This window comes from Hydra vulgaris, chromosome 08, assembly GCF_038396675.1.
Source record: "Hydra vulgaris chromosome 08, alternate assembly HydraT2T_AEP".
Lineage (NCBI taxonomy): Eukaryota > Metazoa > Cnidaria > Hydrozoa > Anthoathecata > Hydridae > Hydra > Hydra vulgaris.
This window is the reverse complement of record NC_088927.1, coordinates 11851756-11865267: the sequence shown is the minus strand read 5'-3', so window position 1 is coordinate 11865267 and position 13512 is coordinate 11851756. Positions and strand designations below refer to the sequence as shown.

Below are 13512 nucleotides of genomic sequence, written 5' to 3'. Positions count from 1 at the left end.
TATCCTGTTTTTATAAGTTTTTATAATGAATATTTTAAATTTTATTTGTATTTTTATCTGTTTTATTTTTCTAATTTTTTGGCAAAGATTGCAGTTGTTTTCTTCCAATTGACTTCAAATTTTGTTCAGACATTCATTGTAATGAGCTTTATGTCCGGAGATAAAAAACAACAACTTTTTGATCCATAATATATGAAGTTTGATTTTAAATTCGACGCATTGAAAAATCTTACGATGCTTTAACATAGAAAATGTTTTTTTGCTGGTTTTGCTGGATATTTTAACTCATTCCTTGCAGGCCAAAAAAAGCCAAAAAAGTGTAAGTTTAGAAGAAAAAAAAGTATAAAAGTGTAAACTGAATAACCCTTAACTAGCAGTTAAAAAATATATTAGCAACAAACTATATTTAGCAAAAGGGCTAAATATAGTTTGTTGCTACGGGCTCTTGATGAAATGATCAACTTTATTCTACATTTATGTGTGTGTGGAAAGGGGTGTGGAAATGGAGGGGTATATCTTTATATCCAATCTTTTCCTCCGTATAACTACTTCTTGCAATTTTATTAAGTTGGAAATATCGATTTTTGTATCAGAAATCTCGATTTTTGTATTCGACTTAGAATTAAACTTAAAATTGATAATTTAATTAAAAAATAAATTTTTTTAGTATTAATTTTAATTTTTTAATGATATTTTAATGATATTATCATTTCATGTTTTAAAAAAAGTTTAAAAGTTAAAAAAAAGTTTTACTCTATCATTAAAAAAATGAAGCCGTATTTGGTCCATAAAAAGATTGGAGAACCGGGGCATCGATCCCCGTACCTCTCGCATGCTAAGCGAGCGCTCTACCATCTGAGCTAGTTCCCCTCTGACAGATTTATAAAGTTAAATTTATAAATACAATTAAAAAACAAATATTTAAATCCTTTTTTTAAGCAAATTAATGCCCTTAAATAAAGAAATGTGCAAAACGCTTTTATGAAACGCGAATAAATATCAAATAAAAACATAAGATTAAAAATATGCAATAAATATTCAAAAACAAATAATTCAAAAATAAATATTAAAAACCCATAATACTATAAAGGAAACTTTAATGTTATTTTTTAAGGTCCATTAAAAGTTGTAGATTAAGTTGAAGATTAAGTTGTAGAAACTAACAGTCTGATGGCCAGGGAAATTAACAATTTAAAAAAAAATGATGAACTTGAAAATCGTTCACGCCGTAATAACCTAAGGGTTGATGTTAAGTAGCTATAAGACGAAATATATAAAGAAAAAATATAAACTTTTTAAAGATCTTATATTTAAAAATGGTTTTGTTATATACATCATTGCAGCATTCTTTTTCATTTTTTTGGGAAGATTATTACAAGTTTTTGATCCAACAAAAAAAGATTTTTTTGTCAAACTCTAAATTAACTTTTGGAATTTCCACCAAAAAGTTGTTATTTCATGTGTTTATTTTTTCTCAATTTAAAATAATTGTTAAAATTGTTAAATTTTTTTTTCAGACATTTACGAAAGATTGTACAGGGATGGCGAGATGACTTCAAATTCCTTTATGAGTTATGTGAAGCTTTTAGTTACTTCAAGAATCATAAAAAATTACCAAAAATTAAGTGGCACGAGCTTCCTCCATTGCGCAGTGCTAGATGGAACTCTTGAGCATCATATGTTCTTCTTGCCTATTTTCTTATACCAACATGAAGGTGTGAACTTGAAAGTGCAGCAACTTTTATTGCAAATCAATGGAAAAACCTTTGGTTCAGCAAACAATTATTTGATGATAAATCATATGACTATATGCTTGATGCATTGACTGAAATTAAGTGTACAGCTACTTTAAAGTGCTTTATGAAACACTGAAGCAAAGAAGATAGTGTAGCTCATATTCCAAGAACAAACATCATTGCTGAACGAGGCGTTAAATTGATGGAAGATCTATGAAAAATCACGCTATTATCAATTTTTGCAACTAGACTACCATTAAACCAGTTTTTTATCAATTACTCAACATTTCTCAGGTTATAGAAGTATGGCCACAACAGATTCAAAAAATGTCAGAACCCTACTGAAGGGCCTAGTCATTAATTACAAAATACCCGTTTTCAGAAATATAAGTTTTAAGTTCAAAGTGGTCAGGAACTCGAATAAACATTGTATTCCATTTTTGTTAGCTAAGAAACTCTTTACAATAGACTAATTATCTAAACCTAAAATTTAGGCGTTTTAAAATTATTTCATTTTAAAATGAAATTTAATTTCCTAATTTAATCTTTTTTTTAAAAAAAAGGCGTGTATCATACACGCTTTTTTTTATAAGATTAGATTAGCCGTTTAGGCGACTAAATTCGTCAAAAAAACCAAAAATCACATTCTTTCGGGGGAGGGGCGGAGTATAGGGGGAAAAGGAGGGGGGGGGGGAGAACACAATTCGATACAAAGCCATTATGTATCGACGTTTAAGAATGACATTAATAACGATATATCGTTTTAAATATCTAGACTTCTAAAATGTGGTTCGGACCGTTGGATGCATTACTTGTGTTATAATTATTATTTCGATTATCTTTCTAGTAAAAATCTGTCTTTTCTCAACGTTTTATACTTTCTATTTACTTTTTTAAAAACCTTATAGGGTGTATCAAGAAACCCCATAGGTGAGTTTAAAAACAAATTTCTAATTTTACTTCAAATAGTCTTGCAAGTTTACCTTGTTATATTTTATTACCTTATAAATTTAATTTTGTGGGCATAAATTTGTTCTACAAATTAAACCAATCATCGAAAAAATATACCAATTAAAAAATTGTTACTAAGCAAAAACCAAAAGTGTGTCATGGTGCCCCACTCTCCCCTAATGTCATTCAATATAATGTAATCTTCGGATTGGTCCTTGAAGCGAAGAACGGATTTGTCCGAGAATATATAACAGATGCGCACCCGCACAAGAAGACGTTCTAAACCTCATGATCTTTTAAATCAGGAAAAAAAAGTCTTTTTTTTAACTTTAAGGATTGTAAAGATTCCCTTTTATTTTCCCTCGATTTTCTTTTTCCTTTTATTCTCCCTCTATTATCTTTTTCCTTTTCTGTAAACAGCATTTACATCGAAAATCCACTATAAAAACTATTCTGTCTGTGTTTTGTTTATCACCATAGGAGGTGTGTGCTTCCTTCCTTGTGCTAATCTTAAACTAAAATAAACATTTTAGTTTCAGGTTAGTTATGAAATATACATATATATACATTACCGTTCATACTTACATTACCGTTCATAATGAAACGTACAATACCGTTCATAATTATTCGAATGACATTAACTTTTTTTAAAAACGCTATTTTTTATTTAACTATTTTTTATGTTTATTTTTGCACTATGAAAATTTAATAAACATAAAAGTATTTTGGTTTAAATGCTATGAAAAAAATTATAAGAATAATAAAAATTCTAAAGTGGGCAAAACTATATAAGAAAATGGACCATCAATGATTGTAAACGTGGATCGACCTATCGAAGTTTGAAATTATAAGTTTCAAGAGAAGATTTTCAGTTTGAAAAAAAATTTGTTGAATGAATGATAAAATAATGTGTATTATCGACTTTAAAACATGTGGGATGTAGTGCTAAGGTGTGGAGCTGTTTTGAGTGGAATGCCACACGTGACATTGTAAATAGAGAGGGAACAATGGAAAAAGTAGTTTACTTAGAAACTTATAAACTCATGCTATACTTTTGGAAAGTTGGGTTAACGGGAAGTCAATTATTTTTTTAAAAGAAAATTAGTAAAAGCTTAAATCTAAAACAAGTTCCTCAGAACAATGTATAAGTTATTTGACAGAGTTCGAGAATGATCAAGTACTGAATAGAATGATTTAGCCTCCCCAATCACAAGATCTCTCTCCTATCAAATTTTAATGGCAGAAATTAAAAGTAATGTTAAAACTAATGATTAATGATGTATAAAATGGGGAAAAAACTTATTAGTTAGTGGCATAAAATTGACTTCGACAAATTAAATAAGTCGTTAAGTAAAATGCCAAGAATGGAACTTAATACTAATTTATTTGTAAAAAAAATAATAATATAATAAAAAATAAAATATAATTCAGGTAAATTTAATTTTCAGTTTTTCTCCGAATAGTAAGTAAAGTTTTGATATCTTATTTCCAAAAGTACGACCATTTGAATAATAATGAACGATAATGTAGGGGAGAGTGGGGTAATGGCGAACGCGGGGTAACTCCGAACATGGTCAAAACAGCATTGTAAAAAAATAAATTCGACAATTTTTTTTTACCTGCTGAGAAGGGATCCTATGCTCAGTTCCAGACGTGCAGTAGTGTAATGAAGCTGCGGATGTTGTTCACTATAATTTGATTTTAAATTTTTCTGATAATTTTATGCAACTTTTTTCTTGAGTAACACTCTGTTGTAGCTTCTATGGAAATAAAGTCACTCCTTTTTTTTGTTTTTGTTGCATAATATAGTTTTTAGACTTAGTTATTACAATTAGCTTTTTATTCGCTATTACACAACAGTGCTTGTGATTGCCCCCCAATGTGTTCGGAATTACCCCACGTAGGCAGGGTAATTCCGAACACCAATGGTTTTATTTCTTGCATAAATTTTTATTTTATAATAAGATTTTTAAAAATTCCTTTTGAGGGTTTGTGACTGAGTAGTTAAACTAATTGATAAGCAATAAATATGATCAATTTTGTATAACTGGTGTCTTTAATTCGCATTCCCGCTTAGGTGTTCGCCAATACCCCACTCTCCCCTACATAATAATAGTAAAATGTATAGTGTTTGCCTCTATAAGATTTGCAGTCTTGCCACCCAGCAAATTAAGTTTATGCCCAGTAAACACGCTTTAGTTGGCCCAACTGACGAGCCAGTATTGGCTATAGTTGGCTCACCATTGGCATTTTGTACCAACCATTAACCGACTGTATACCGCGTGTTTTTGAATCATAAAGATTTCCCGTAAGTTTTAAAGTAGACTGTTTAACTATTAATAGGAGTTAAAATACAGCTAAAATGTATATGTGCGTATATAGTAGTATGTTTGCGTGTGTATTTCTGTATGCATATGCATATATATATATATATATATATATATATATATATATATATATATATATATATATATATATATATATATATATATATATATATATATATATATATATATATATATATACAGTATTGGACGAAACATTTGCAACCAACATCGAACAATGCTAAAAAGTGTTCCTAATTTTACATGTCTTAAAAACGAAACGAACTATACTACCACAGCAAATAGTTCAGGAGTCTGGAGTCATAGCATGCCATGACATGAGCAATCAGCTGACAGGTGACAGCACACAGGCAGAATTTCGTTGACAAATTGCCATTTTGCAGCGGACAAAACAAGTGCAACTTTTTTGGTTTGTTTCATTTTCTTAAGTCTGGTCCGTGTCAACGTCATGGAAATTTTTCAATAATTAAAGAAAGTATCCAGAAGTTTCCAGAAGCATGCAGAAGCTTCCAGAAGTTTCCAGAAACATTCAGAAGCATCCAGACGCATCCAGAAGCTTCCAGAAGCATCAAAAAGAAGCATTTAGAACCTTCCAGAACAGGTTCACACAGGTTCATTTTACTATATAAGAGACATGTAAATCGACATGTTATTCAGTCAGTATATGGAAGTCAATCAGTCAGTATTATCAAGACAGTTTATCGAAGTGAGTTTTATCAAAGTGTTTTATCGAAGAACATCAATACAAGAAGTGAAATACAACAAGTGATTCATTACATTAATACAGTCCACATCCAACCAAGACTTTGTGTTCCACAGAGCATTATTGTATCATCACAAGGTAGATGTAACACGGTAAGCCTTGAGAAGCGTGATTATTTATTTTTATTATTTTTATGACTTCAAGTACAAAAATGGCTCCCGACAGTCTTGGATTGGAACTAAGAAAGATAATTATTGGCGATTACGTAAGTGGAATGTCACAAAAAAGTATTTGTGATAAACATCGCATGAAAAATGGACCGTGTCAAGACTATGTTCCAAAAATCGTTTTACGGTGAAGTTCGCAGCAGATAACAAAGGTGGAAGACTGCGTTCCACCACTTCTAGAGAGGGTTCTATGATCGTCAAATCCGTCAAGAAGGATCCCTGGATATCATCAGTTGAGATACAAAAGCAATTAGAGCTGCCTGTATCGGACCGAACAATCAGACGACGTGCTGTTAAAGCCGGATTTTTTTCTCGACGCCCTGCAAAGAAACCGCTGATTGCACTAAAAAACCCGAAGAAATGACTTCTGTTTACTACATCTCATATTGACTGGAATGTGCAGAAATGGCGAACTGTCCTGTTCAGTGATGAATTGAAGTTCAACATCATTGGGAGCGACGGCATTTGCCGTGTACGTCGACCGGCCGGAAAACGCCTCGATTTACGTTACTGCCATAAGACCGTGAAGCATGGTGGAGGCAAAGTAATGGTCTGGGGGTGTTTTTCTGCTAACGGTCTAGGTCCAATACATCGAAACGATGGAATAATGGACCGTTTCATGTATAAAAATATCCTGAAAGATGTTATGTTACCTCATGCTGAATGGAATATGCCAATAAAATGGGTTTTTCAGCAAGACAACGATCCGAAACACACTGCAAAAGTAGTCAAGCAGTGGTTGTAAGACAACCACCTATCGGTGATGGATTGGCCGCCTCAATCTCCGGATCTCAACCCTATTGACAACCTGTGGGAGATCGCCAACCGCAGAATTAATCGTGAAGGTGTTCGTAATAAGGATCAACTGTTTGAACAAATCCAAAAGGCCTGGGCAGCAATTCCACAAAGTTTCATTGATCACCTGATCGAATCTATGCCTCGAAGATGCAAGGCTGTGATCGACAACAAAGGATTCGCCACGAAATATTGATAGCGAAATACAGCTTGGTCAACATTTTGTCGAGTTGCACTTGTTTTGTCCAGAAGGAAATCAACTTTTTTTAATACTTTTGATTAATTTATTAATTTTCGTGTACAAATAATGAACTTTGTGATGAATAATACTTGAAGAACTTTGTCTCTAAACAGTTACATAGTTATTTCTCTAAATTGAAAAAACGCAGCACTTTTATATAAAGAAACTAAATTAGCATTATTTGGTTGCACTCGTTTTGTCCGATACTATATATATATATATATATATATATATATATATATATATATATATATATATATATATATATATATATATATATATATATATATATATATATATATATATATATATATATATATATATATACATATATATATACATATTACTACTACTATTAATAATACATAATACATATATATATATATATATATATATATATACATATTACTACTACTATTAATAATACATAATACATATATATATATATATATATATATATATATATATATATATATATATATATATACATATTACTACTACTATTAATAATACATAATACATATATATATATATATATATATATATATATATATATATATATATATATATATATATATATATATATATATATATATATATATATATATATATATATATATTACTCTAGGGGTCGTTAATTGTACCAACAGTTTATTAAACAGTTGGCTAAGTGTTAGTAAAATCGTTACGTTTTTTTCACGGTACCAACTAAATAGCCGACTGTTGGCCCAACTAGCTAATAGTTGGTTATTAGGATCAAACAGTAATAAAACAGTTGGCTAACAGCTGATACCATTACCGGCCCAACTATATGATTTTTTTCGCGATTTTTTAAATTCGCTTTTGCACTTTAATTGAAAGTGCAAATGTTATAAATGTTTACAACTATCTTTACAACCTGGAGTGATAATGAAAAATGAGTTGCATATTTGAAATCAAAATGAGAAATGCTATACAAAAACAAATTGTTGACTCGGCACCAGAACATTTTTTTTTATTGTTGACCTGTGTAATAATACAGTAATGATCATTGTAATAATAACAGTAGTAATAACATTAACAACTACAATTATAATAACAGTAGAAATTTAGATCAGTAACAATAATAAAAAACTAGCAGTAAGCAACCCTTAATACCCGTATTAAGGGTTGCTTGCTGGTAGTTTTTGAGTAATTAAATCAATAACGAAAATACATTAATAATTTGATATATTATCTAAAAAATTAAATACAAACTTATCTATAAATAATATTTTAACTTTGACTCCCTATCAGCAGTGTCATTGCTTAAAGTTAACGACATAAAGACCGTATTAACATCAGTTAAGTTAAATCTGTCACAACACAGGTACCAGAAAAAGAAATTCAAGTAAAGCCTGCAAATACCTAAAAAAAAATGAAAAAAGAAATTACAATTTTTAATTAAAAAAGTATTATTTGCATTTTATTGTTAGTAGAATTAAGATAATAATATAGCAGAAATATATAGAATAAAAAAATAGCTATAACAGCCTAGGTCTATCACACAAAACACAGTAACAATAGCGCATAGCATAAAATATTTGTAAGCACACATTACTGTGTCTCCAGAGTAATTAAAAAAGAAAAGATTATAAAAAGGCTAGACAACACAATGTAATTACACTGGCAAATAACACCACAACTTAACAAAATATTTTATCAAGTAAAATACTTGGACTAAAAAGATTTTATTTATTACAATGTTTGAACAATCGAGACAATCGTTAAACAATTTGAACAATTATGCCATAAAATAGTAAGCAACTCGTAAAATATTTTTTATAAATGGTCATTATCAATTGTGGTATTAAGAAATACATAAGAGCTCAGTAATTACATAAGTTTTATTAATTCTCCCTCTCATCTAAGAGAGAGAGGGAGAGAAAGAATTTGTTTCCAAAGCAGCATGTTAAAAAAAGTAAAACACGCGATAAATAGTAGTAACTGGTTTTATTATGTTGCCAGTAAACAAAATTATTTTTACCTTGATTTAATTTCCAGAATTTCTTAATTAAGCTCCAGCTTCTCTTTAACAGCTGACTAATGATTAATAGAGTAAATTTCGCATCATATTAAATTTACAAAATTAAAACTATGTTTCAACAGTAAGCAAACTAATCAAGTGATGACAAAGGCAACAAAAAAAAAAGAAGAAAGAAGAACATAATTATGTTTGAAATTATAAAAAAATTTAAAATCATTTAAATTTAAAACTGTTATTAATTGTTACTATAAATAGTAAAATTCATACTTTGCTTTGTTCTAAATTGTCTAAAGTAAAATAAAATTAACAGACATTAACACTGCTTGACACTTAATTCTGGCAAGTAAGTTTTCTGCTCACTGAGCAGCATTTCTTAGATTTCAACAACGATTAATTTCATCTTGCCTAGATCTATCTCTTTCACTTGATAAAAACTATTTTCAAGTTGCCTATTAGCATTTACATTAATAACTTCTTTGAGCCTTATGTTATCCATTTCAATTTCACTATTATCATTAAACATATTATCAGTAATATTACTATTGTTACAACTGAATAATAAAAAAATGTAAAAGAATCTTACAAATTGTGATTTTTTCTAATCAAAGACTATATTTAAACTTAAGATTTATTAAAATCCATATCTTTTTATGTTTATATACATGAGTCGTTTATCAAAAATATTAAACAATATTTATTTACATCAATTATTTTTAATTTAACAAAAAATCTTGACTACAATGCACAAAATTATTTAAGTAAGTGATTAACAAATTACTGGCTGTAATTTGTTTGTCACTTTTGTGTCAACAAATTACAGTCAGTTTTCCATGTTAAATACATAAAATATATATCTAATATAAAATAAATCCAATATAAAATAAATAAAAAAATAGTGAACTTACTCAAATCAGTACCAGTTATACTGTGTGAAGTGACTAAAAAACACTTCAGTTCTTTCCGAATGCACTTAAAAACAGCTTTCAGTTCTTTCCAATTGCTCTAAAAAAGAAAAAAAAAAAACTTGCTTAGCTAAGTTGCCTAGTACTTAAGAATCTGAAAACAAATAAGTAAAAAACCAAGAACAAACAAACATTTATTTATTAAAACTAATATATTTAAACAAATTAAATTAAACAAAGAACAACATCAATTCTCCTTAACGGCTAAGAAAAAATTTTCGCATAAATCCATCATATGATAAATCTGAAATGAAAAAACAAAAAAGTAAATACAAAGAAAAACATCATATATGAATCGAAAATCAATGTATCGATAGATTTTTGTCAATAACAATAAGGGCATAAAAGTAGTTGTTTAGGGAAGTGCTAAAAATAATACCATATAAGCTATACCATATATATATATATATATATATATATATATATATATATATATATATATATATATATATATATATATATATATATATATATAATATATATATATATATATATATATATATATATATATATATATATATTTAGATGTTTGAGTTTTGACACTTACAGGAATTGTGCAAACTCCAAACTTTTGTATGTTTATGCTTATCAAAAAAGAATGTTTTGCAAAGAATTGGGGTGATTGGAGTTTGGGAACAAAAAAACCCTAATTTTTGGGCCCACCCAGCCCTTAACGTGGGAGCAACAAATTTATAAAATATTTTCTTTACTATTTTTATCTTAATTTATATTCATCAACAAATTTCAAATTTCATGCAATAATCTTTTAATTTTCAAAAATTATGACCATATAAAGTTTAAACCCCCCTCAATTTGAGGGGGCTGTAAACATTGCAGGTCATAAAAACTGAACACTAAGAGATTATTGCATGAAACTTGAAATTTGTTGATGAATATGAGTTTAGATAAAAATAGTAAAGAAAATATGGGGATGGTTCGCCCTCAAGTTTTAAAACAAATTCCAATTTCAATTAACAATAGGCTAAACCAAAACTTTTATAATGAAAATATTTTTACGCGTTTATGAAGATAAAAAAAAAAAAAGTGGCTTTCAAAATTTTGAGCTAAAATTTGAAAAGAAAATTGCAAAAAAGCGTAGCAGAAATAGAAACATAATTTGGTTCAACAATACAGCAAAAATGTTTCAACAAATATAGGTAAAATGTACAGCAAAAATGTTTCAACAAATATAGGTAAAATTTTTCTAAAATTAGTAGACAAACATTTTCCTCCCTCTAATAAATTGCATAAGATTTTTAACAGAAATACCATTAAAGTAAGTTATAGTTGTACAAAAAATTTAGAAAGAATTATAAAAGGCCACAACTACGCGTTAATTAATAAAAATGAACATATATAAGAAAAAAACACTGATTATTGTAATTGTAAACAAAAAATAGATTGCCCTCTAAATGGAAAATGCTGTTCGAAAAATGTAATTTAAAAGTGAATTGTTTCCTCACAAAACAACCCTGACAAACAATATATTTGCTTAACCGAGGGTAATGGAAAAAACGTTATGCCAACCACAAACAATCGTTTTAACACAAAAAATATTCAAAAGAGACTATGCTGTCAAAATATATTTGGGATTTAAAAGAGAAAAATAAAAATTTTAATTTACAATGGTTTATTCTTAAATCTGCCCCTGCCTATAAAAATATTTCCAAAAAAATGTATGCTATGTTTGCAAAAAAAATTTGAAATAATTACTCATTTAAATCAGGAAAATTTATTAAATAAAAAATCTGAATTAATTTCTAAATGTAGGTACGAAAATAAATACCTCTTAAAAAATTATAAAAACAAATGACCAAATTAAGTTCTCCCCATTCCAAAGAAATTTATCTAATAATTACTTTCTGTAACTTCCCGTTAACCAAAAAATATAGTAATTAAAATTTTTTTTTAATTTTTTAGTTATAATAATATATAACTTCCTAGAAAATATTTTTTTATATAAATTGAATTTTTTTTGAGATTTAGTAGCTCTTCCTGATGATCCAGCAATGGTGAAACTTAAAGTTGAAGAAAAAAGTTAGATAAGTGTTTTTTACTAATTTATATATATATATATATATATATATATATATATATATATATATATATATATATATATATATATATATATATATATATATATATATATATATATATTCAGAAATACACACGTAAACATACTACTATATACGCACATATACATTTTAGCTGTATTTTAACTTCTTATTAATAGTTAAAAAGTCTACTTTAAAACTTACGGGAAACTTTTACGATTCAAAAACACGCGGTATACAGTCGGTTAATGGTTGGTACGAAATGCCAACAGTTAGCCAACTATAGCCAATATTGGCCCGTCAGTTGGGCCAACTAAAGCGTGTATACTGGCTTAACTTAATGTAAATTAAAAAAAAGTTTTTTTGAATTTTACTTTAAAAAGATTACACTGTACAACACCAAAAAAATGTCCGTTAAAGTCATTATCTGTTTTATACTTATTCTATTTTGCAGTTTTAAAATTTGAAGTCCGTCTATTTCCATCACGAACCATTATCTCCATCACAAACTACTTCTTTAAAAAATCGTGACTGAATGAATGGTTTTTGTTTTTTTTAAATTTTATTTTTTTAAATATTTTTCTACTATAGTACACTTCATAGTATTCAATAAACTGTAATAAATAGTTACAAAATTCTTACAAACATTTTCTACGAGCACTAGAAGTGTTTAGTGTAAAATTTTGCGTGTACAGTATTAAAAGGCATCGCGTAACAACATTCAGTAAAAGTCTGCTAGCATTGCAGGTGACCATTTTTCTTTGTAGCGATTCACCATTAAAACATTGTCTTTGCTGTAATTTGAAAGTATAGGTAGTGGTGAGTACGGAGAGCAATGGCGCTCTCCGTGTTCACAACTTTTTGTTGCTCAATAAAAAGGCGCTATTCTTGTGTGTTATAGTTGATACCAAATTTGTTGAACAGAGTAAGAATGCCATTAGAAAAACGCAAAAATGAATTAATTGATGTGTATACACAGAATTACAATTAAAAATAAAGTTTTTAAAAAAAGTGTGAACTCTAAAAACGAAGGTGGAAGAGCCCAGCCGACATGTATATCATGATCCAAAACAACTACAACAAGGTAATAGTGAAATTCAAAGTGAGTCATATTTAGTGTGAATAATATTGCATCTTCACCATATATTACGGATAAAGGTCATTGTAAAGAACTAAATGATCAAGTGAAACGGCTCGTAATCGAAAACGGATATTGTAACCGGAGGGTCTTTTCTTAAAAAACAACGACAATAGATCTTTCTAAAAAAATTATTATATTGTTTCATAGTCTGGCGTAAAAGTTGAACAAACACGGCTATGCTATATCATAATAATTCAGAAGGTCTAACTTCGATACTTTCGACGTGTACTTTTAATACTTTCAATATATAATTTAGACTCTCGTGGCTACAAAGAAAATGCAGAATAAATAAAAGTTGCAGAGGAAACTTTTTGAGTGCTCTTGAGCTATGATAAAAATACCAATTTTGCTA

The 13512-nt window shown here is 28.4% G+C and overlaps 1 non-coding gene across 1 annotated transcript; it reads right to left on the bottom strand.

Annotated features, from left to right (window-relative positions):
* Positions 1-797: 797 nt before the first annotated feature.
* trnaa-agc (transfer RNA alanine (anticodon AGC)) lies at positions 798-870 on the bottom strand. The gene has a single exon. It is a non-coding gene; the product is annotated as a tRNA-Ala (tRNA).
* Positions 871-13512: the final 12642 nt, after the last annotated feature.